The sequence below is a fragment of the Gavia stellata genome, chromosome 1, assembly GCF_030936135.1.
Source record: "Gavia stellata isolate bGavSte3 chromosome 1, bGavSte3.hap2, whole genome shotgun sequence".
NCBI lineage: Eukaryota > Metazoa > Chordata > Aves > Gaviiformes > Gaviidae > Gavia > Gavia stellata.
The window spans coordinates 49,033,129-49,058,900 of record NC_082594.1 but is presented as its reverse complement, the minus strand read 5'-3'; the positions used below and the strand labels follow the sequence as shown (position 1 = coordinate 49,058,900).

At 40.2% G+C, this 25,772-nt stretch overlaps 1 pseudogene; it reads left to right on the top strand.

Annotated features, from left to right (window-relative positions):
* Positions 1-1,559: 1,559 nt before the first annotated feature.
* Positions 1,560-25,772, top strand: part of LOC132318857 (uncharacterized) — a 140,644-nt pseudogene continuing 116,431 nt past the window's right edge.

Here is a 25,772-nt window from a genome sequence, read left to right as displayed (position 1 = left end):
AGCAGGACATCACCTGGTGTGGAATATCCCTTTGGTCAGTTGGGGTCAGCTGTCCTGGCTGTGTCTCCTCCCAGCTTCTTGCGCACCCCCAGCCTACCCGCTGGTGGGGCAGCATGAGAAGCAGAAAAGCCCTTGATGCTGTGTGACCACTGCTCAGAAACAGTTAAAAATTCCCTGGTTACCTTCAACACAAATCCAAAACAGCACCATGCGCCACCTACTATGAAGAAAATTATGCCAGCCAGAACCAGTACAAGTGAAAGATACTTTCAGAGAAAGAGGACATTTAGCATATGATTTAGTGATGAACTATAGGCAGTTATGGGGGTAGAATAAATGATCAAACTTCTTTTTCAGCATCTGCAACTAAATAAAAATAGTGTTACAGGGAAAACCAGAAAAAAATTCAACTTCTCTTTTTTTATTTTTTTTTTTCCATTTCAGGAGGCATTAGGAGGGCTTTAAACTAGGAATGACTGTGGAAGAAGATGGCAACCAGCAGTGCTGTGAGGGAGCAATGGACAGGTTTGCTGAGCAAAGGGCATGGGGTGGCATGAAGGAAGGGATCGCAAAGTCAACAAAATGAGGCTTGGGTGGGGTCACCTCCAGCACCTGCATGTGGGCAAGGAGGTGCCTACAAGGCACCATTGGGGACAAACCCCCAAACTCTCTCTGGAGAGAGTTGTTGGGGTGGCCCTCTTAAGTGCCTGTATAATAATGTACACAGTATGGGGAATAAACATGATGAGTCAGAGATCTGAGTGCAGTTGCAGGGCTATGATCTTGTTGGGACCATGGAGATGTGGTGGGATGGTTCCCATGACTGGAGTGTGGCAAGGGAGGGATACAGGCTCTTTAGGAAGGACAGGAAGGGAAGATGAGGAGGGGGAGTTGTCATTTATGTGAGAGAGCAGCTGGAGTATATGGAGCTTTGCCTGGGGATGGAAGAGGAACTGACAGAGAATTTATGGGTTAGGATTAAAGATAGGACAGGCAAAAGTGACATTATATTGGGTGTCTGCTATAGGCCACCGGACCATGAAGAACAAGTGGATGAGGCCCTCTACAGGCAGATAGGAACAGTCTCATGTTCGCAGACCCTGGTCCTCATTGGCAGACTTCACCCCAATATCTGTTGAAGGGACAACTCAGCAGGGCATAAAAAATCCAGGAGGTTCCTGGAATGCACTGATGATAACTTCTACCTCCAAGTGATAGAGGAGCCAATGGGGAGAGGTGCTCTGCTGGACCTCCTACTCACCAACAAGTAGAGGCTCACTGGGGATATGAAGGTCAAAGGCAGCCTTGGCTGCAGTGCCCATGAGATGGTGGAGTACAGGATCCTGAGGTCAGGGAAGAGGGTGAAAAGCAACCCTGAACTTTAAGAGAGCAGACTGTGGCCTCTTCAAAGATCTGCTTGGAAGAGTCCTATGGGATAAGGCCCTGAAGGGAAGAGGGGCCCAAGGAAGCTGATTAATGTTAAATGATCACATCCTCTAAGCTCAAGAGCAGTCCCAATGAACAGGAAGTCAGGCAAAAATATCAGGAGACTTGCATAGATGAACAAAGAGCTCCTGGACAAACTCAAACACAAAAAGGAAGCATACAGAAGGTACAAGCAAGGACAAGTAACCTTGGAGGAATACAGAAATACTGCACAAGCATCCAAGGATGAGATTAAGAAAGCTAAAGCCCAAATGGAATTTAATCTGGCCAGGGGTGCCAAAGACAAGAAGAAGGACTTCTGTAAGTTCATAGGCAACAAAAGGAAGAGTAAGGAAAATGTCTGCCCATTGCTCAACGAGACAGGGAACCTGGTTACACAGGACATGGAAAAGGCAGAAGCACTGAATGCCTTCTTTGCCTCAGTCCTTACTAGCAAGACCGACCTTCAGGAATCCCAAGTCCCAGAGACCAGGGGAAAGGTTGGAGCAAGGAAGATGTACCCTTGGTGAAAGAGGATCAGGCCAGGGAATACTTAAGAAAACTGGACATACAGAAGTCCATGGGCCCTGATAGTATGCACCCATGAATGTTGAGATGTCCTTGAAGCTACCCTTGACAATTTTTGATTTATCAAGGCAACTTGCGAGAAGTGCCTGAAGACCGGAGGAAAGCAAATGCCACTCCTATCTTCAAGAAGGGTAAGAAGGAGGACTCAGGGAACTGCAGGCCGATCAGCCTCATATCAATCGCTGGGAAGGTGATGGAGCAGCTAACCCTGGAAACCATTTCTAGGTACATAAAAAATGAGAAAATCATCAGACATAGTCAGTATGGCTTCACCAATGTGAAGTCATGCTTGACCAACTTGATAAACATCTATGATGAAATGACTGGCCTGATAGATGAAGGGAGAGCAGTGGATATTGTCTACCTGGTCTTCAGAAAGGTCTTTGACACAGTCTCCCATAAGATCCTCATAGAGAAGCTGTTGATGTAAACGCTGGATGAGCAGATGGTGAGGTGGATTTAAAACTGGCTGAATGGCTGGACCAGAGGCTGGTGATCAGCAGTGTAAAGTCTTGTTGGGGGCCAGTGACTAGTGGTGTACCCTAGGGGCCAATTATGGATCCAGTCCTCTTTCACAGCTACATTAAAAATCTGGATGATGGGGCAGAGTGTACCCTTGCAAGTTCGCAGATGAGTAAACATTACTCCCAAACTGTGAGTAACGGCTGATATACCAGAGGGCTGTGCTACCATCCAGAGGGACCTTGACAAGCTGGAGAAATGGGCTGACAGGAACCTCATGAAGTTCAAGGAAGGGATATGCAAAGTGCTGCACCTGGGGAAGAACAACCCCATGCACCAGCATATTCTGTGGCTCACCCAGCTGGAAAGCAGCTTGGCAGAAAAGGACCAGGAGGTCCTGGTGGACTCCAAGTTGAACACGAGCCAGCAAAATGCTGTTGCAGCCACAAAGGCTAAGGGTATCCTCAGCTGCATTAGCCAAGGGATTGCCAGCAGGAAGAGGGAGGTGATCCTTCCACTTTATTCAACACTAATGAAGTCACACCTGGAATGTTGTGCCCAGTTCTGGGCTCCTCAGTATGAGAGAGACATGGAAAAATTAGAGAGAGTTCAACAAAAAGGATGATTAAGGGACTGGAGCACCTCACATATGAGAAAAGACTCATATATGAGCTGGGACTGTTCAGCCTGGAGAAGAGAAGGCTTTGGGGGGGATCTCATCAGTGTATATAAATACCTGAAGGGAGGGTGCAAAAATATGGAGCCAGACCCTTTTCAGTGGTGCACAGCGACAGGACCAGAGACAATGGGCACAAACAAAAACACGGGACGTTCCTTCTGAGCACCAGGAAACACTTTTTTACTGTGAGGGTGACTGAGCACTGGAACAGGTTACCCAGGAAGACTGTGGAGTCTCCATCCTTGGAGATCTTCAAAAAACATTTAGACACAGTCCTGGGCAACCAGCTCTAGATGGCCCTGCTTGAGCACGGCAGATTGGACCAGAAAGCCTCCACAGGTCCTTTCCAATCTCAACTATTCTGTGATTCTGTGAAATTACTATTTGCTCAAAAAATCTGAAGAGAACCTACAAGGATTCTAATACTTGTCCAAAATTTTCAAGACATCCAAATTACAACTCAGACTTACCTGGTTCAAGGGTACATGTATTATTCTAGCATAGGAATTCTAAAATATTTACAAGAGATTTACCATTCTGCATTAGAAAACAAAATAACCACCACCTCCCAGTTAAGTTTTTAGCTTTCTGTATTCATTTTTGTACTATGAACACAACTTCAGGCCAAAAAAATCATCCTTTCGTATTTTATGTGTATGTATGTGAAACAGAATCTACAAATATGATAAGATGAAAATTTGGCAATGCCGTGGTCCTCACAAAAGAGGCAGAATAACAATGAACAAAACTGAGACCAATTTAACAGGACTATATTTAATTTTATTTTAAACTTTTAACAATACATATAGATTACAAATACAATCCAAATCAATTTTTAAATAGCCTTTTCCCTCTGTCTGAAATATTTTATTTTCTGTGATATTACTGACAACTGTAGATAAATTTGTATATGTATATAAAGCTGTATAATTAACTCACATAGTGAAGGATTTTGGCTACCCTGGCACTGAATTCAATTATGAAAATTCCCTGTTGTAAAAGTGTTGTTTAAACTTTACTAAATTCTATCCATCAAAACCAACTTATTTTTAAAGGTCTTAAGGAAACTACACCACAATAGGGAGTAAATCAGATAAATGTACAAGCTATATTCATAAGGGAAGACAAAATTCTCTAAGGTTACAATAAAGGCACTGAAGCGTAGCACCTTTTCACAGTTATGCTGAAAAAGTGACATATGAATCATTTATGTCATAAATGCATCCTGCAGAAAGGCTCTGCTACCTCCATTCAAAAAATCAATGAGGTCATGTTGGGTTTTTACAGTCTGCATGTGCAGTCATGAATGAAACATTCAATTTTATGCTAATAAGATCTGTTAAAAATGTTCATCCAATAATATATAGTTTGCTTGCAGTTCCTACAAAAAACTTCTTTCTGCTGAAGTGAACCATTGATCTGTTTAATTGGCATGTACAGTTCTAAACATTCCCTCTATTTTTTTTGATGTACAAATAACAACTTCAAGACATGAGTTAGTGCTTTCGTTCCTTTCGTAACTAGCTGTGTTTTTTAGTGGAATAGAAAGGGATTTTCTTCTAGAGAAGAGCTGACTGAGAAACAAATTTTCATGTTGTGAAACAGCACAACTCAAGGACTTGTAGTTTGCCTTTTGGAAGAATTTATTGCTCCTTTTGAAACGTTGTTCCAAAACTTCACCCCATTGTGTGAAGAAACTTTCCATTTGTAGATTTATTTGTGGCTACTTTGCAGCCATCTTCACTTAGATCAACATTTTCTTTCCATCTAAGCAGTTCTTTAAAGCTGGTTAGTTAACACAGTCTTTTGATTCTTAACTACATAACTTTTCGTTTCAAGCATTCATATACTTCTGTTCATTTCTGCCATACAGAGTTTATCATCCCAATAACATTGCTTGCTTAAGTACCTAGAAGATATCTGTGTAACTTGTAAGTATGTAAGACGTAAAACTGTACTGCTATTAAGAAACTTCACAAAAGCTGGCTGAAACCAGCTGTTATGTAGAGTTCATCCCTTTACACCTGTAATCACTTAAAGAAACTTTTCAGATTCCTTGGCTCTGAGAGACTATTGAGCATTATATTTTAGCAGAGTTGAATGAAGAAAACATTGATGAGTGGAAGAACGGAGCACTTAAAAACCTCACCAAAAATGGAAATACACAGGAAATGCAAATTTTAAAAAAATATTTCTTCTCAGGCTACAAATTACAGTTTTCAAGAAAAAGACCAACACCACCCCAAAAAAAAACCCCAAACAAAAAACAGTAAGGTGGAATCACAGTTTCCTATAATACTTATTTCTTAAATGTTTGATGGTCCTAAGAAGTTTCAGTTAGGTGGTGCCAGGTACAGGCAATAAATTATGAAGTTATTACCCTCCAAAAAAGTAAAAATAAGGATACCTGAAGATTATTTAGGAAAAAAAAAATCTAAGAGAGAGACCAGTGGTCTTTGTAGTGTCTAAAAACAAATGCTCTTTGTATTAAACACACCGAGTGGGGTTAAAGCGCCCCTGCTCGCTGCATACTGTGTGCCCAGCACTCTTTAGCTGGGGAGGACACTCTTGCCAGATGTACAGTGGGATTGAGTCCTATAGGGTGGCACATGGCCTATGATGGGATGGAAAAGAGCTGGAGGATGTAGACTAAGACAGGTCACGGCCAAGAAATGAAGCTATGAGTAAGAAGGTTCTGGCCAGGCAAGACAGAGATCTGCATAAGGGGAAACCAGGGACTGCTTGGAGCTGTATCATTTTCTTCTAGCGATTGATAACTGTCACTATGGCTACCAATGAAGGGTGAGCAAAAGGAGTCAGTCTGGCTTCTGCCAGGTATGGGAGCTTTTATTCCCACTGCGTTGCTTGGCTACTGTTTTCTCTCCTTCAGCCTTATCACCAGGCCCTGTCACCTTTCTTCTGCTGTATTCTTTTCTTCTGGAGGCCACCTGGAAACACACCTTCGCCTTCCTCTCACCCTCCTCTTTTCACAGGACATTTCTCTGGGGAACATACCAAGAGACTTTGAGAAGGCTGGGAGTAGCCATGTCAAATGCAGTTAGAGCGGTGTCTTGCATACACTAATAGGATATAATGCAGCAACCAGTCAGATTAAAGGTGTTCAGATAACCTGAGACGCTCTAAGATATCCAAGGACAAAACAGGGTAATCTAGTATAAGATAGCTTTACAGCAGACCCATGCCTTTCTGGACTGGCAGCTGAAGGCAAGGTAGGATACCATAGTAAAACTTGTACAGCCTTAGATGCCTATCTGTGGGCAGCTAAATTGATCCAATGATTCTTCACTGAAGCTGAGATTCAGGGCTTAGTTACCCTAAGATTCTATGTTTATTTTATACATTTCTTAAGAAACAAGCTAAAACCAGAAGGAAATAGTCATATGTGATACAATCAACTATAAAAAGGAAAAAGTCAATCAATACATTGATTGAAAAAGTCAGAAGTGAAGGAATCCATGCAAGTTTAGTTTAATCCCCTTGTGTGTAGTCATTATAGTTAATTCTTTAATTGTACGATATTGAATAATTTTTCTATAAATTTAACTCATTGTGCAATACAGAGGATTTCTTCTAATACCCAATACTTTGATATCTTATTTTCTTATTATTACTAAGTGTGTAGTGAAAAGCCTGCTTTAGTGCATCTAGTTCAAACAGTGCATGTGAAAACCAAATTAGTATTTTTCCTGCTGGTATTTTATTGGTTGAATACTTTACCCTCCTGCAAGTTTCATCACATTCATTTGTATTGTCATCTGCAACTCATTCACAGCTGGAACCATTAGATCTCCTCCACAGACCTCTAACATTTGAGCTGAGAGAGACAGGACTAATAGGGAGTAGTTCTCTTGCACTGGCAAGAGGAAGGACACACATGGATTTGCTCTGACAACAGAGGATTTGCAAGAATCACAGATCTTTTGTTCCGTTCCCAGAAATGCATGGAATATAACCTATGTTAGTACAGTTAGTTATTTCTCTTTCCTCAAATTTTAAGTATTTCTCCTGTATCCTTCTGACTTTTTTATTGTCTTTTTTTCCTACTCCAATCTTGTCGCATGTAAATATGGTTTTTAACTAGTCCCAATAGTGTCTTATAAATACTTATATTTTGGTGGTGTATGTCACCCTCTGAAAGCGTTCTTCATTGACATTTGACAGTCATTTTAGACATTTATGGCAGGATTCAGTTGCTAATACACTGACACATGGATCCTTTGTGACATTTTAGATGCTGTATGATACCACACCTTATCTCCAGCTACTGCTTCAGAAAAGCATAGGTCTCCCAGAGCAGTGCTGTGTAGGAGGACAGGAGTGTGCAGGAGTGATGTATGTGTCTGCCTTGTGTGGATGGATGCCTTGGATACTCTACGTGCATATACCTAGGTGTTGGCAGCTTAGTACTGCATTCACTTTAGAAAAGATTGTTTAGAAAGTCTGCAAAAAACTTAAGTGTAATAGATGTCTAAGGTAGGTGGACTGGCTCCCACAGTGAAAGAAAAGGCACTGGAACATAGAAATTTGGCCAAGGTTAGTATTTTACTTGTTATTTTTTGCAGTCATCTCCAGATTGTCAACGACAACATGAAAAGTTAGGAAAATAGCTCTTCTGTTCCAAATGAGCAGAAGGCCACTTTACAATTTTATTCCAAACAATGATTACTCAGGGCTAGATAATACTCATCTATATTACTTTGATCAGGTGTGAAGGGGCAGATATCTGACCCATAATTAGAAACATTTAATTATGCAAAGCCACACAGGAAAAGTCAAAAAACTTCATTAGAGAACTGAACACTAGAAGAGAAAATTGCATAATGACATATTAAATAATGAGAGGTGTAATTCGCTGTATGGCTGCTTTTGTTCCTTATAAGATGGAGTGGGCAGATTTTAGATTATTTTATTTTATATTTAGTAGTACAAAGGCTATTGATAAAGAAAGTTTATAAAGGCCTACTATAGCTAAAGATAATTTTGGAAACATTCTTTAATTTTTATTGCAGCTGTTAACAAAACTCTGAGCATTTTTACTTAAAAACAACTTTTTTTTTTTCCTTAAGGTATACACATACACCGCACACACAAACATCTATATAACCACGTGCACATATGCTTTACCTACCTGCTCTCTATACTATGCAGCTGCTGAGTCCTGACCTTTTTTTTTTAATGTTCTATCTATAGCTTAGCAAACAATAGAAATTTTTGCTGAACCTAAAGTTCCTCTTCAGTGTACTCAGAAGAATGAAGATTGAGAGTTTTGGGTAAGTGTGTTACAAGCTGAAGGGGTTTTTCCGTTAATGGCTAGGTGACTAACATGCAATATATTGCATTACATAGGGAAACAGGCCTTGGAGCAGAGATCAAAACTCAGAAATCAACCTTGCTGGACAGCTGCTGTGACCACTAGAGCCAAGAAACTGTATGTTTCTTTCTTCCAACTGAGATAACTTCCACAACAGGAGGGGAATGCCCTCCCATAAAAAGCAGCCTGCAGTCAGAGGTTAGTGCCTGCTTTAGCACAGCAGGAGCTGTGGTTGAGCCTTGCAGTCAGAGAAGAAATTAAAACTATAGCCTAAGTTCTAGCCAATTCTTTGGGAGGAAAAAAACCGAACAAAACCCAACATCGTTACTTGCCTTTAGGTAACGGGTCTCTCACATAAATCACAAGTGGCTAGCAATTCTTCACATAAGCTCATGGCATAGCTAGGGACAGGATTTAAGACTTCAGTCAGGACTCAGTATTTCTTGTTTCCATATGTCCAGTGCACTGCTTGACTTAGACACTACTCAAAAACTTTAGCTTTTTGCACTCGCTAATAGTAAGACTCTGTAAGCCTGACTGTGGACTCCAGGTTCCATGCTGCACTATCCAAAGTTCAGTTACACCTATCCATATCCCATAAAAGAACAGGTTTCCCATAAGTTAGGTACACCAAATTCTCACTTTAAAGCAAGTTGTCCCTGAAGTGGAATCCAGAACCACATGTGGTTCTGAGTCTTTTCTGCAGTGCATGTAGGACTGGTTCATTAGAGCAATGATTCAAAAAACCGAGTTACTGGGAAAGAAACCAGAGTAGAGTCATCAGAAAACACTAAACATCAAGATGTGTAAAAGAATAGACTCAAGGCTGTAAGCAATAGTTTCCACCCACCTGGGATGCAGCGAGGGAATCGTCTCTTAAGGTTAATCCACAGAGAGTCACATCTCAAAAGTGTGAACAAGGACCACTAAACTGTTGCAAATAAATGCTAGGAGCATAATCAGAGGCGATTCCTGCCTGATTTGCATGTCCTAGAAGCTAAAACACTGGTAAAAAGTACAGGTACAGTTTCAAAGGCTGCCTTCCTTAGAGCTATTCAAATTCACATTAACCCATCTTCCAGTATTTTGTCATCTACTTAAGGTCACACACTGTGCAGGAAAAATGCAAGCTCATAAGCAATGTCTGCATTGTGTGTGTAGGTGACCTTGTATTGTGTGTGGAGGTATTAAGTTTCTGGCTGTACACTGACTTTTATGCTGACCGTGAAGCTTCTCTGAGCACAGGCAGTGACAGAAATGCAATGGTTCAGTGAATGTTCAAGTTAAGCAAATATTTTATATGTTATGGAGCTGCTGAGCAAAATCTCTTTTTTTCTGTAAGACAGAAATTTGGGACTTAAGAACATCAGCTCAACTTAATATTGCTCCAGATGCACTACTCTTTATGAGATCCATCCCTGCTTTGATTTTTTTTTTTCCCCTTCCCTGAGAATGAGAATTATGACATATTTAGTACTTTGGAAATACAGGTCATTTATAAAGATATGCACCCAGGCTTTTCTCAGAAGGTCAAATTAAGGTATCCAGATACATTCTGCCAAAATGTCAGAAAAGTCTAATGTATGTCTAAATGTGTCTCAATTTAGACATCCAAGAATGAGTAAAATATCAGTCACTTTTGAAACTTTTGATGTAGGAACATAGTTTCCAGCATTATTTTTCAGAAACTTAGTATTTCATATTTCTTGTTAGATCATGGCTGCATTGTTTTGAAAGTACAACAATCATTAACAATTAGTCCAGTCAAAGATTTGACTTTTAATAATATTAGATTGACAGCTATGACGTAGTTGCCATCACAGAAACATGGTGGGATGACTCACGTGACTGGAGTGCTGCAATGGAGGGCTATAAACTCTTCAGCAGGGATAGACAAGGAAGGAGAGGTGGTGGGGTGGCTCTGTAAGTCAAGGAGTGTTTTGATTGTATAGAGCTCGATGATTGTGATGACAAGGTTGAATGCTTATGAGTAAGGTTGAGGGGGACTGCTAACAAGGCAGATACCCTGCTGGGGATCTGTTACAGACCACCCAACCAGGACGAACAAGCCGATGAAGCGTTCTACAAGCAACTGGCAGAAGTCTCACAGTTGCAAGCCCTTGTTCTTGTGGGGCGCTTCAACTTACCGGACGTCTGCTGGAAATATAATACAGCAGAGAGGAAGCAGTCCCGCAGGTTCCTGGAGTGTGTGGAAGATAACTTCCTGACACAGCTGGTAAGGGAGCCTACCAGGGGAGGTGCCCTATTTGACCTGCTGTTTACGATCAGAGAGGGTCTGGTGGGAGAAGTGAAGGTCGGAGGCCATCTAGGGCTTAGCGAACATGAAGTGATTGAATTCTCAATTCTTGGACAAGTAAGGAGAGGAGTCAGCAAAACCAGTGCCATGGACTTCCGGAGGGCAGACTTTGGCCTGTTCAGGACACTGGTTGAGAGGGTCCCTTGGGAGATGGTCCTGAAGGGCAAAGGGGCCCAGGAAGGCTGGACCTTCTTCAAGAAGGAAATCTTGAAGGCACAGGGGCAGGCTGATCCCCTGTGCCGTAAGAAGAGCCAGTGGGGAAGATGACCGGCCTGGCTGAACAAGGGGCTTTTGTTGGGACTCAGGAAAAACAGAGAGTTTATCACCTTTGGACTAAGGGGCAGGCAACTGAAGAAGGGTACAAGGACCTCGTTAGGTCATGCAGAGAGGGAATTAGAAAGGCAAAAGCCCAGCTAGAGCTCAATCTGGCCACGGTCGTAAGGGATAACAAAAAACGCTTCTATAAATACATTAACAACAAAAAGAGAGCCAAGGAGAATCTCCATCCTTTACTGGATGCAGCGGGGAACATCGTCACGAAAGAAGAGGAAAAGGCTGAGGTACTTAATGCCTTCTTTGCCTCAGTCTTTAATAGCCACACCAGGTATCCTCAGGGTATTCAGCTTCCTGAGCTGGAAGACAAGGATGGAGAGCAAAATAAACTCCCCATGACCCAGGAGGAAGCAGTTAACGACCTGCTATGCCACCTGGACACCCACAAGTCTATGGGGCCTGATGGCATCCACCCAAGGGTGCTGAGGGAGCTGGCGGAGGAGCTTGCCAAGGCGCTCTCCATCATTTATCAACAGTCATGGTTAATGGGGGAGGTCCCGGATGACTGGAGGCTTGCCAATGTGACACCCATCTGCAAGAAGGGCCGGAAGGAGTAACCAGGGAACTACAGGCCTGTCATCCTGACATCAGTGCCGGGGAAGATGATGGAGAGGTTGATCCTGAAGGCACTCACAGGGCACGTGCAGGACAACCAAGGGATCAGGCCCAGCCAGCACGGGTTCATGAAAGACAGGTCCTGCTTGGCCAACCTGATCTCCTTCTATGACCAGGTGACCCGCCTAGTGGATGAGGGAAAGGCTGTTGATGTTGTCTACCTGGACTTTAGTAAAGCCTTCGACACTGTCTCCCACAGTATTCTGCTGGAGAAAGTGGCAACTCGTGGCTTAGACATGTGCACTCTTCGCTGGGTAAAAAACTGGCTGGATGGACGAGCCCAGAGAGTTCTGGTGAATGGAGTGAAATCCAGCTGGCGGCCGGTCACAAGCGGAGTCCCCCAGGGCTCAGTTTTGGGGCCGGTCATGTTTAATATCTTTATTGATGATCTGGATGAGGGGATTGAGTGTACCCTCAGCAAGTTTGCAGACGACACCAAGTTGGGAGGGAGTGTTGATCTGCTCGAGGGTCGGAAGGCTCTGCAGAGGGATCTGGACAGGCTGGATCGATGGGCCAAGGCCAATTGGGTGAAGTTAACAAGGCCAAGTGCCGAGTCCTGCACTTTGGCCACAACAGCCTCATGCAACGCTACAGGCTTGGGGATGAGTGGCTGGAAAGCTCGCCCGCAGAACAGCACCTGGGGGTGTTGGTCGACAGCCAGCTGAATATGAGCCAGTAGTGTGCCCAGGTGGCCAAGAAGGCCAATGGCATCCTGGCCTGGATCAGAAACTGTGTGGCCAGAAGGAGTAGGGAGGTGATTGTGCCCTTGTACTCGGCGCTGGTGAGGCCGCACCTCGAATACTGTGTTCAGTTTTGGGCCTCTCACTAGAGGAAGTATATTGAGGTGCTGGAGCGTTTCCAGAGAAGGGCGATGAAGCTGGTGAGGGGTCTGGAGCACAAGTCTTATGAGGAGCGGCTGAGGGAGCTGGGGTTGTTCAGCCTGGAGAAGAGTAGGCTCAGGGGAGACCTCATCGCTCTCTACAATTACCTGAAAGAGGATTGCAGAGAGGTGGGTGTTGGCCTCTTCTCCCAAGTGACTAGCGACAGGACAAGAGGAAATGGCCTCAAGTTGCACCAGGGGAGGTTTAGATTGGATATTAGGAAAAATTTCTTTACTGAGAGAGTGGTGACACACTGGAATAAACTGCCCAGGGAGGTGGTGGAGTCACCCTCCCTGGAGGTGTTCAAGGAACGTGTGGACGTGGCATTGTGGGACATGACTTAATGGGCATGGGGGTGGTTTTTTTTTGGTTGATGGTTGGACTTGATGATCTTACAGGTCTTTTCCAACCCTAGTGATTCTGTGATTCTGTAAACAATTACAGCTTCCACAGCCTTATAACAAATAGCCAGATTCCTTTGCAAGTGTGAAAAAACCACTTCATTTTATGCTTTATTGTTTAGATAGCATCTGGTCTCAATTTTCAGAAAACCTTCACCAGTTTTATATGTGCAACCAAAGCTACTCCTGGTTTACATCATTTATCAGTGAGAATAGAATCACTTCAAAAGAGTTCAATTACTAGAAGCTGTATCAGCTTCATCACTCTTTCTGTAACCTTAAACAACCATTCATGTCATAGTGTAACTATTAACTACACAGAGAGGCACTTATTCCTCCATATTCCCCTTCAGCTCTTCTAGGTCTAGATAAATTGCCATAATAAAAGCCACTAGTGAGTGAGAAATATAGCAGAGGAAGGGAGAGGAAGGGAAAGAAAGGATAGCTCATCTGCTCCCCTATTAGATTAATTAGATCCTCTAAACAGTTTTTAAATGCCTGTGACATGTTTTTCATTCTCAGAGTAATAAAATTCTACCATGCAACTAGCAGGAAACATCACTCACATGTCTGACAAAAAGGCAGCTAGCATAAAAACCAAACATGAGATACTTACAGTTAACTCATATGCTGTTTCCATAATCTAGTCCAATGAATAAGCAATATGAACTTTAATAGGAGAAACACAAACTCCCATATGAAGGTTATGTAGGAAAAATCAACAAAATGACCATAACTTAGCGTCTAAAGTGGGTGTCTATAACTGAAAACTATCTTCCCTTCAAATACAGAAGAAAAGAGAGGGAAAAAGAGGAAAAGATAAACAAAGGAAACTAACGACATTGAAGTAATCTATCTGATGGCTCTTTTTACATCCTTGTAATGAGCAGATTCAGGTTGATGAACACATTTGTTGTGAACTCATTCTAATTGCAGTGTGCCCAGAAAGCAGACATCCTGTTACTTAAAATGTTGCTACAGTTGTGATGATGAACTGCCTATATATTATTCTAGTAAATTTGCTTTATGCTGTTTAACTGCAGTTAAATTTGTTTGTTCTGCTATTGTTATGGGGATTTTGCAGGCTTTCCATTAGAAAACCTATTTTCAGGCATTTATATGGGGGATGCTGAAGGGTAAAACATACAAACTACAATTGACTGATACTTCAGTTCCTTCACTGTTAAATTAGATTCTTGAAATTATTTGATAAAAGCCAGCATCTGCTGACAAATTAATTTATGGTGAGAAATACTCCATTTGCAGATCAATTTAATTTTGTGGGTTGTTTGCCTCCTAAAATTTCTCCTCGCTGTTTTATGGTGAGTTTGAACTATGAAATTTGGAGCCAGAGTCTCAGTTGCTGTAAATTGACTTAGTTCTATTGAAGTCAATGGGAGTGCATTGATTGACATCAGACGGATTTTTTGTAGTTCTTTAAATGGTATGTATAAAAAATATTTGGAGAGTGGTTTTAGTCAAGGAGCTAGTTATTTATCACAACATTCCTACTACTCCTACTACTAAGGCTTATTATTTTATTCCAGACAAACTTTTGTACCCCGACTCTAACTAGATCTGCTAAAGGTTCTGCTGAAGATTTGCTTATTTCTGTGGAATATGCATCAGTAGAAATCTTTTAAAATATGTAAGGCAAAACCAGCAGGATTAACATAAGTGTATTTTATCCTACCTTGTGCATTACTGGGATAAGCAGTCTCATTAGAATTCTTCCAGTCCTATCTTTCTGTGATTCTTTGTGCCATGGTAATAGAGCAAAGTCATCGTCTCTTAAACCTGATTACACCAATTGTACCCTCCACTCTCACTTGCATTTAAACACCCTCACAATGATACTACAGTGCCCAATTCTCCATATCACAGACTCACCACTTCTCACTTCTAGCTGTCCCCTCAGTATCTAGTCAAATGTAGTCTGAAACCTTCTGTGATGGTATGACAACACATCCCATATTTCTGCGGGGTTCTCTGCTGCAGCCAGCAAGGAGTCCTCAGTTGATTAGGAAATTTTAAAAGTGCAAATTTCTGTCTCCTTCATTCTCAGGTTTTGGGAGGGTGGGGGGTGGAGGTTTTTTTGTTTTTCTCATCCTTTTAACCCAAACGCTTTCCTTATAGCAAGAAGGATCAAGAGATATTCTAGTCAAAGGGACTAAGGAAAGAGTAAGTTGGGATCAGTTTGTTACTGGCATCAAACCTGAGTTATTCCTTTCATTATTCTTTCTTTAATATTGGTGAGAAATCAGCAGCTGCATGTGGAGATCTGAAGCTAAACAGAATCCAGGGAATTACAGGCTGATCAGCCCAACCTGAATCCCTGTGAAGATGATGGAGCAAATAATCCAGAGAAAGTTTCCAAACACATTAAGAACAAGACAATAACTGGGAGTAGTCAGCATGGATTGACAAAGGGGAAATCATACCTGACAAAATTGATGGCATTCTACAACAGAATGACTTGCTCAGTGGATGAGGGCATGTCATGGGTTAACATCTGTAGGCAGCTAAGCACCATACAGCCCCTCTCTTACACGAACACTCCTGCCCTGCAGTGCGATGGGGGAGAGAATGGGAAGGACAAAACAGAGAAAACTCATGGGCCAAAGAAAAACAACACAAGAAAACCCTCAGTAAGTGATGCAAAAGCCATTGCTCACCACCAGCAGACCAATTGCCCAGCCAGTCCCTAAGAAATGACAATTTTGGAAAAACTCCCTCCCTCCCGCCTTCCCAATTTTATTGCTGAGCATGACATCTTATGGTACGAAATATCTCTTTGGTCAATTTGGGTCAGCTGTCCCGGCTGTGTCCCCTCCCAACTTCTTGTGCACCCCCAGCCTACTCGCTCGCAGAGCAGCATGAGAACCAAAGAAGGCCTTGACACTGTGTAAGCCCTGTTCAGCAACAGCTAAAACATCCATGTGTTATTAAAACTGTTTGGGTCACAAATCCAAAACACAGTGCCATGTGAGCTACTGTGAAGAAAATTCTCCCAAATTGGCCAAAACCAGTACAAAACCTTTGTTTCCCAATACCAGAACGAGTAGCTAAATGTCTAGGTTATGTTAATTAGCAATACATGAAATTAAATTCCCCAAGTTAAGTCTGTTTCGCCCATGACAGTAATTGGTGAGTGCCTTTCCTGCTTCCTTTTCAATCCACAAGTTTTCTCATTCCTGTCCTTCCCATCCTCTCCCAATTCCTGCTAAGGAGAGGGGCAGTGAGTGGGCAAGTGGTTGTGTGGGAGCCTGGCTGCTAACTGGGGCCAGTTCACCACAACTAGGAATTGGCCAGTGCTTTCCTAGTTTATGCTTGCTCCCACTATAGCATGAGCGCAGAATTTTAGTAAGGCAAAGGAGTGTTGAATTCTGGTCTTTCTGTCTGCCCCCATAGGTTCTTGGTGTTGGATCTAAACTGATAGTTCACCGGGTGGGTGGTGGGCCTGTCAATTTAGGTTTAGCAGAAGTGCTTCTGAAATCCATCATCTGGGTGAGCATATTGACAATTTTCCAACTCCATGCTGCAAAAACATGTAGAAATATAGTTGCTTCTTTTGTTCTCTAATTCTTTGAGTTCCATGCTGGGGGGGGCGAATGAGAAATGGAGAAGGCCTTGACACTGTGCAAGAACTGTTCAGCAATAGCTAAAGCATGATTATATTTTGGTTACATATCCAAAACATAGCACCACGCGGGATGTTGTGATGAAAATTAACTCGATATACCCAACAGGCAGATAGCTGTTCAGAGGGATCTGGATGGACTGGAGAAGTGGGCTAACACGAATCTCATGAAGTTCAACAATGGGAAATACGCAGTCCTGCCCTTGGGGAAGAATAAGCCCATGCACCAGTACAGGCTGGGGACAAACTGGATGGGAAGCAGCTTTGCAGCAAAGGCTCTGGGCTCCAGGTGAACACCAACATGCTCATGAGGCACCAATGTGCCCCTGCAGAAAAGAGTTCCAACAGCCTTCTGGGCTGCATTACAAAGAGCATTGCCAGCAGGCTGAGGGAGGTGATCCTTCCCTCTACCCACTGATGGGACACAATTGGAATGTGGGGTCCAATTCTGGCCTCACCAGTAGAAGGGAGACATCGGCATACTACAGTGGGTCCAGAGAAGGGCCATAAAGATGAGTAAGAGCTTGGAACATCTTTTATGTGAGATGAGGCTGAGAGCTAGTACTGTTCAGCCTGGAGAAGGCTCTGGATGGGAGAGGGGTTGATGGTTATTATGTGTTTAAATATCTGATGGGGGAGGGTGCTGCAAAGATGATGGAGCCAAACTCCTCTCAGTGGTGTCCAGTCACAGCACAAGAGGCGATGGGCGCAAACTGAAACACAGAAAATTCCACCTAGATGTGAGAAACAGTTTTTACTGTGTGGGTGACTGAGCACTGGCACAGGTTGCCCAGACAGGTTATGGACTCTCCAACCTTGGAGATATTCAAGACCTAACTGTACATGAGTTGACCCTGCTCTGATCAGTAAGGTTATGTTAGACAATCTCCAGAGATTGCTTCTGACCACAGTGATTCTATGAAATAAAGTAGGTGTAATTTTGCCATTGTTATGTTAAAAGCTTTTTTTTCTTATTGTTATTACTATCCAAAACTCTTAAAAAATAATGTTTCTTTTCCTTATAATTCTGGGAATTAAGTGGATCATTTTTCTTTTTTTCTTTCTTACTTTTTTTTTTCCAAAATAAGCAAAAGGCATTTCAATAAGCATATTTTATAAAGATCAATCTGCTGTCTGTATTAACTTGATAGAATATATGACATTCTACCTGATAAATTTAAATTTAAGTGCACTAAAAATTAGAAAAAAGAGTCACCACTGTTGCCCTTCTCTCAAAAGAAACCCTCCAACCATAAAACCATTAGGCACTGTATTTTTCATATAAAAGACATAATGAAAGCTATGAACTCCTTTTCATTTACCTGTAACAACTGAGCCATCTTATGTTGCAAAATAATTAGTCCTTTTTTTTAAGATAAAAGGAGTGTGCTAGAAGTTCAAAGGTATTACAAGAATGCACAAGCTAGTTTATCAATTTCATTGAAATGTATTTTATTCACCAAAATTATTAAAAAGCTGACAAAAAATTAGACAAATTTTAATCATATCACAAAAATATGTAACATCCGACAGCTACAGTGTCAAGAAAATGAAGGCAATGTAAGAAAGCCTGGAGATAGGTATATTAAACTGCCCTTTGATGCAGTTTGGCCCTATCCAACAGGCAAAATATTTGCTTTTCAAATGTAATTGTATTAAAGCTCTAGAAATAATTCATCTCTGGAAGAGATGGTTTTGCATTCTGTATGAACCTGCACTTTGCATCAGAGGATGGAAAATCACTCCAAGCTTCCACTTAATTTGGTGATGGAATTTTAACAAGAGCTTCCCAGGTTTTCCCTCGGGCACATCATTGCTGCAGTTCTTTATAAGTTGAAGGACATTGGGAAGATGCCTGCTGCTGAAGTATGGTGCAGTATACTACAAGAGGACATTTCATTTATAGCACAGCAAGATGGAATTTCCCAGGGGCCCTTCGGGGGATGTGTCATACAGAAGAAATACATGTGCACATACAAGCACTGCAGCAAACTGTTTGCTCTGCTTTTATACGTAGATGAATAAAACTATCAACTTAATGTTCAATTTCTGCATTTAATTTATCATGCCTAAGAGATAGTTATTTAAAACAAAAATAAATGAGTTTTGCAATGTCTTCTGGATTTGAAATATTATAGGTGCATGGGATCCCTCTTGATATACATGTTGAAAAATGCTGGCTAGATTTAAAAGGGGAAAAAAAAAGAAAAAGTTTTTCTATTAACTGGACATCATTAATATTTATTTTAAAAATTAATGTTGAAAGAAGCATTTTCCAAAATACACCTACAGTATGTGCGTATTGTGAAGATTGGTGCTGTAATTACCCTGTTTAGTGAACAGCATAAAGCTAAATACTGTGTAAAGAAACAGAGCAAATTAATCTACTCTTCCTTCCCAGGCAAGTTCACCAACAGTTTGGAAAATGGCTTTAAAATTATACCCATGAATAGGGAACATTTGCTGCCTTCTGATTCCCTTCAAATCCTGTTACGCTTGCTCTGCAAAGGCCACATTTTCCTAAGGAATAGGTTAATTGAAAAAAAAAAAATTCTGCTTGAGCGTCCTTTAATAGAAGACTTGATTCTGATTTTCCTTATTGCTCTGTCAAACACAGGCAATCCCAACTAAACAAAAAAAACCAAAAAATTGCACTGACATAAAAAATGAGATCAGTATGATGGTTGAAAGATCTGGTTTAATTTTTTTTTCCCCCAGTTCCTGTGAAAAGTGTTTTTAATTTTTGTATTATGGCTTCTCAAAAGGAGTTTTTAAACATCTAAACACACGCAAGGCTGGTCATTCATGTTCATGAAAAAATGAAGTCAGTCTTGAAGTGGTGCAGATAATGTCTACTGGACTAACTGGGAGAAACCAAAGCCTGTTGAATGGAAGGAGACGGATAGGTGCACACACACATGAAGTCTGTCAGGGCAGAGCTACTGATCAGTCAGGAAGATACAACATATGTTAATTGCACTAATATATTTCCCATCTACAAACAGCTCAGACAGCTCAGAATGAAGTTGTGGGCAGGTGATCTTGATTCTGCCTGCATCTATTCATGTAGACATGCTCTAAGACAGTCAGACTTGTTTAGGTCCAAGAAATTAAGGTAAAGCTGAGAGAGGATGCTCAGGTCCTATTACTCTTGCCTATTTTCCCATGCTTTCTCTTCAAAGTTTAAAAAAAAAAAATTCTCAGTTGTATGGGTAAAAAAGAAGGAAAAAACCTAAAAGAATACAAGGTGTATTTTTTTTAGGGTACAGAGAAGAAAAGTGGAGGAATGTCCAGTTTTTCTTGACCATGTTTCACTGAGTTTCAGGATTCCCAGGCATTACTTGTCTCTGCAGGAAGTACAAAAATTACTTTGAAAATCTCTGGAAAACTCTGAGAAGTGAAAACAAGAACAAGGGTAAATAAATGACAACATTTTGGGGGATAAGAAGGAAGGGAAAAAGATTTTTTGAAAATCACACTATATCTCGACTGAGAGCACTCCAATTTCAACTGATCCTATAAGGAAAGACTAAAGTCCTGCTACTTTTATGAGATACTTAATCTAATTCACAAAAAGGCTGTACTATAAGAACAAAATTCTTGTAGCTAGCAACTAACTGTGTAATAAAAGTCAACAATTGATTATGTTTACAGGCAGGACTTCTTTGAGTAAGACATATAGTCTAAATTCTCATTTTATTGCCTTATTTTTTTAAAGTCAAATTGTGATCTTTATTTACATTGGACTTAATCTGTTATAAAGTGACTGGCTTCACAGAGTCATTCAAGATTAATATTGGTCTATTTGTCTCTACATAATTATATTGCTTTTATGATGCTTACATGGGATCACCACAGAAGCTGTTACCATTCTTAATTGTTTGATGGCTAAAGAAGGATGGTTTGGGTTTGGGGTTTTTTTACATCTTTGAGACTAAAGAATTGATCTGCAGTACATTTACTGTAAGGTGGGGTCTGAAACTAATTATAATGCACTGGCTGAAACAGAAACTGCAGAAAGGCAATTCCTCATGTACCACTTTAGCAAATATTAGTGTGTGTTATCTATAAGCACAGTGTGAGTTTCTGGCATTTTTGTGAAAGTGAAAAGATACTCTACCTGAAGATCTTAGAGAGCCAGAAGAGAAACTTCAATGGATAAAAACTTCATACTATTTGTCTGGCTGTTCAACTGGCAAAAACAAACAGTTGAGACAGCAACTTAGCTATTTGCAAATATTACTGTAAGTATCAACATGGTAATAGACTGTACAGTGTTGCAGGAGTTAAAAGAGAGAATGAGATTCATGTGTCTTGTTTAAGATTCTAGACATCATCTCCACTTCAGCCATTTGTTTCCATTCATACATGCAAGACAGAATAACAGGAAAAAATGTGAAAGAGAAGATTAAAATCAGCCACCTGGATTCTAGGGGTCTCAGGTATATGCCCTCGTCTATGTAAATGTTTGTTATTATTTAATGTAATCTATCCTATAGACTAGATGGGCATTTTAAAAGCTGAGGATTCAAATAATTTGGCTCTGCGCTTTGCTATCCTTCTTCCTGCTTGGGAATCTAAGAGAGTCCAAAAGTATTTGCAAGGCTGTCACCCTTTCCCTCAAAAAAGGAGATAAAAACAACAAACCAAACCAAAACAAAACAACCCAATAACCTAATGAAAAAAAATAGTTTAACCAATAACAAAGCTGTTTAAATCGCACTCACCCAGTTATATGTCATAGACCTACACTATTATTGCTAACAATACAAGATGTTTTCGGTGGAGACTGAGTGCAATCCAAATCACGAGCTAGACTCACCAATTATTCAAAGATTTTGGGATGATTAGCAAATACCCTCCCTCTCCTTCCTCCTTTGTTTGTAAGTTCTCTATTCTCTAAGATTATCTGTTTCCACTTTTCAGTTTGTCTATTGCCAGGATCTTTATCTGCTCCAATGACTATATTACCATTTTTAATCATACAGCTAACAAATACTTTTTGATGGGCTAGCTGCAGAAGTTCAGATTCCATATAAGAATAAAGATAGGATTGCTTTTACACCCAATATTTGCAATTTCTAGAACTAGGACAGGGTTAGTCTAAAAGAAAAGACTTAAAGACCTTTCCTTGTTTGGAAATTATTTTGCACAATTACTGGAGCTCTCTTTTAGGCCATCAGACTACATGCATAAGACTTCATAAATAAGTTGAGGGAACTGTATCCCACTATAGTTACTCAGAAGTTTAGAGATACAGCTAACTCTAGACATTTCTGGGAAGCTCTGAAGGCTATAGAAGGCAAATGAAACTCAGGTGTTCATATTCTCAAACAGTTTTTGAAATACTGTTCAATATCTTAAGTGAGTTGGAGAAATACATATTGAATAGTTGTCAGTTTAATCATTTGATCCCTACATCTAGGATCAAAGTACTCAACCCAATCAGGTTTTCTACCCCCAGTGACAAAGTCACTTCAGATATGTATTAGACACTTCAAAAGAAAGTTGACATGAAAAATGTGAAGATAGGAATGTATAAATCTGTCTGCAGTAGGTTAAATCCAGTCAGTTGGGTTTCTATTATCTCATTCAGAAGAATACCCCCTGGTCCCCAAGCCCTAGCTGAATAGTCAGTTTTCAAAGTCAATCCCATTCATGCAGAAACTATAGTATGGATTAAACTGGAACCCCTTCATACAGACAGTCTAACTAATGATTTGGCTTTATTAATACAGGCAGTCAACAGACTGTGAACCAAGCTACTTAAGCCCCAACAGTGATGGGTGAACTTCAAAGACTTTGGTAGTTGATTTACCATAGGGTTCCAAAAACTCAGTGCTCATATAAACATTTTATAAATTATCCAGGTTTTCTTGTTATGCAAGAAAACTGTCATAGTGTAATGAAAGCAGGCTCTAGGATAGTTATGACACATTCTTTTCTGGTCAGGCTGCTAACATCAGGAGAAAATTTGGGCACTATCACTACTGTAGATAATCGCTGTTAGGAAATGTAGAAGCAGTTAAAACTGAAAGTCAGGGCTTTGTGCCTTGAATTGCTATTATTTATTCATTCTATTACAATGACTCAGAAGCAGGCATTGGAATCCTGGCTATAGTGCATTAAGTAATTCACAAGCATTTAGAGAGATACTCACTAAATCAAAATGTTAATCTCTTATGATTTGTATGAGGCAATAGCGACCATTAACAGAGGTCCCAAATGAGATTATAGATTTGTTGGTGTTAGGTGCTGTGGCAAAAGCCTCAAACAAAACTCAGAAAAAACAAGAGATAGGCTAATACCCACATCCTGAAAACACTTATTCTAACTGTTCAAATTAGTTTTATGATAGTCATCAATCACAATGGAGCAGGAATTCCAGGGTGCATTTTGCTTAGTCACACTTAATGCTACAACAGCCAGAATTAAATTTTGCTCTTACATTGCTACAGTAGAAATGTACGCAATTGAGTCTACAAAGAACAAGCTTACTCTAGAAATAGCCCCAGGCTTACACACTTGCAAAGAGATGAAGTCAGAACTTTCAAATAAATTTGATTTATTTCCCCCTTCCCTCCTCAAGATGCTGTTGAGCCTGTAAGCAGTCTGTACAATTATCCCAAAATGGGAGTGACATTAACTAATCTTTGGCAGGGCTGCATCCATTTTGAGGAGATATATTCATACGGTCTGAATTAGACCACATTTAAACATCTGAATGGATATAAAGAAAAATGGTTACAGTAAAATGCCATACAGTTAATGGAAAGAGAAAGGCATATGCAAGGGCCTCAGTTTCAGCCATGTAAGTAACTTTTTCCCTTTCAGTTACAAGGCAAATGACAAAGCCAAGGAAACCAGACTTATTTGGTCCAATTACTGGAAAATCATTAATTAAGCAAGACTCAGTGTTTATCAAATGCGATAGCTGTACTTATGTAGTACAATGATGAAACAGGCTTGAAACATTAATGATCAGTCTATTGAAAATATATAAACTTTGCACATACAGAATTTTACTCAGAGTCTCAGATTCAGATGCAGTCCTAAATTTATTGCTTCACTCTGAGACATCTTTTTCCAGAAGGTGTTATTCACAAATATTGAAGGCAGAAATCCTACTCCCTCTAAATATTGATTGTTTCTTTAATGTCTTTGTTTTGGGAGGGAAGGAGTTGTGTGAGTGTAAGCCTTTAAAAATACTGAAGGTGACTGACTTAAACATAGCATTGTTTTAGCAACATTAAAGGTTTATTTTTTTTACTGCCTTTTATAACAATTTTCAAGTTCTCAGTAGACACATAGCATTTGAAAATCTAAAACTCTCCTCTCCTTTGCTATACACAAATTATTTAAACCATAATTTTAAAAGAAAAACTAGAACACTGTATTGCTGGTATGGAGAATGGAACAAAATCTCACCCTCACTAGTGACCTCCATAACAGATAACTGAAGCCTTGTTTGGCTTATGAGCAAAGCTTAGGGGCAAGAATACCCTGGGGTCAGTATCATGGAGTCTAAAAGATCTAATAGCTATTATATACTCTTCGTATTTCATGACGTTAATGGTAGGCAAGCTGTTATCTAGTTAGTCACAGAAAAAATAGTCTTCTGAAAACTTGTTAGGTTTGCATCTCATTTCTATTTCTTATCTTGCCCTCTTTTGAATTCAGCCTTCTGAACTGAGAAGGTTTCAAACTGGAAGGATGATGACTCCATGTAGGAATAACAGGATGTGAAGTAGCCTTATAGGATCCTGCACATCTAAGGGAAGGTTCTGTGACACTGTATTAGGTCATGATGTGATTGTGATATTGAAAGTTGACATTATTTCATTGCAGGAGCAGTTGATATGCCTCTCTGATTAAGTCAGAATTGAAAATAGGATTAAGGGAGAACATTCTCCGCAGAGGTAAGACTACAATTTGTCTGTTGCCATAAAAGATCAATTCCTTGTTCTCATGTGCTTTAACCCATTCCATCTCTCTTAAAGTAATGGAAAAAATGCAGTAAGACTTCCATGTGTCCTTTGTTTTAGGTTAAGAGTTGGTTTTTTCCTCCCCATCTAAATTACACTTTTTATGGGTAAAAAACTTTAAAAAAAGTTTGATTTTTTTTTTGCTAATGTAATATTGGGTTTAAATAATTTTTAATTCTATTTTCAGGTGGACTTTAGAATAACTGAGAAATCATCTTCTGTAATTTGGTGAAAATACTGGCTATGTTACCTCTAGACAGTATGGAACTTTCTCACACATGCAGATAAACACAGTATGTCTGTGAAGACTTTACAAGAGAAGAAAACCTGACAATATCAAATTTGCAGTATAATCTGAGAGGAAGCCAGTTCTCAGATATTGTACTTATTTTTCAGAATGGGGTCACAAGGAGACTAACCATTATAGAAATATGTATGAGAGATGGTGCTTCCAAAAACAACAGATGCTGTTCTATCAGCCTCCTGTCTGATACCTAAAGAGAGATCAAGGACAATTGATAGATGCCACTGGGGACATTTTTGTGCTACTTGTTCTTCAAAATGGAATATGGGGAAAACATGTAGATAGTGTGGTGCTTTACACGTCTGTAAGACAAAGACTGTTTCTTCAGTTTTAGTCATATTTGAACTAATGAATTGGTTTATGTCTCATGTCCTTCACAGGTGGACAAGATCTGCTAGTAAGGCAAGCCAAAGATTTTGACTGGAAAAAAGACAGGATGTATTTCACTATGAATTGTGTCTAATTCTAAAAATCAACTGACAGTTACAATTTCGCCAACTTCAGTAGCAATTTAAAGAAGAAAAACATCAAGACTCTGTTTAGATAATCATGAAAATTTAGGTGAATGAGTACAATATTTTGCAACATTCGTATTTCATAAAAGACTGTTTACTTTGGTAATTTCAGCAAAATGATATTATGATCTAAATTAAATTAAATTGGGTCAAAATGGGGAACCTTCTTTGCATTAGGAACGAAAAATAAAGTTCATTGTATTTCTTATTATACTAAGTGGCTTTTTTTCTTCCTTTATGCAGATATTGCCCATTTAAAATACAAGAAACCAACTTGTATTTTGATAACTCGAAT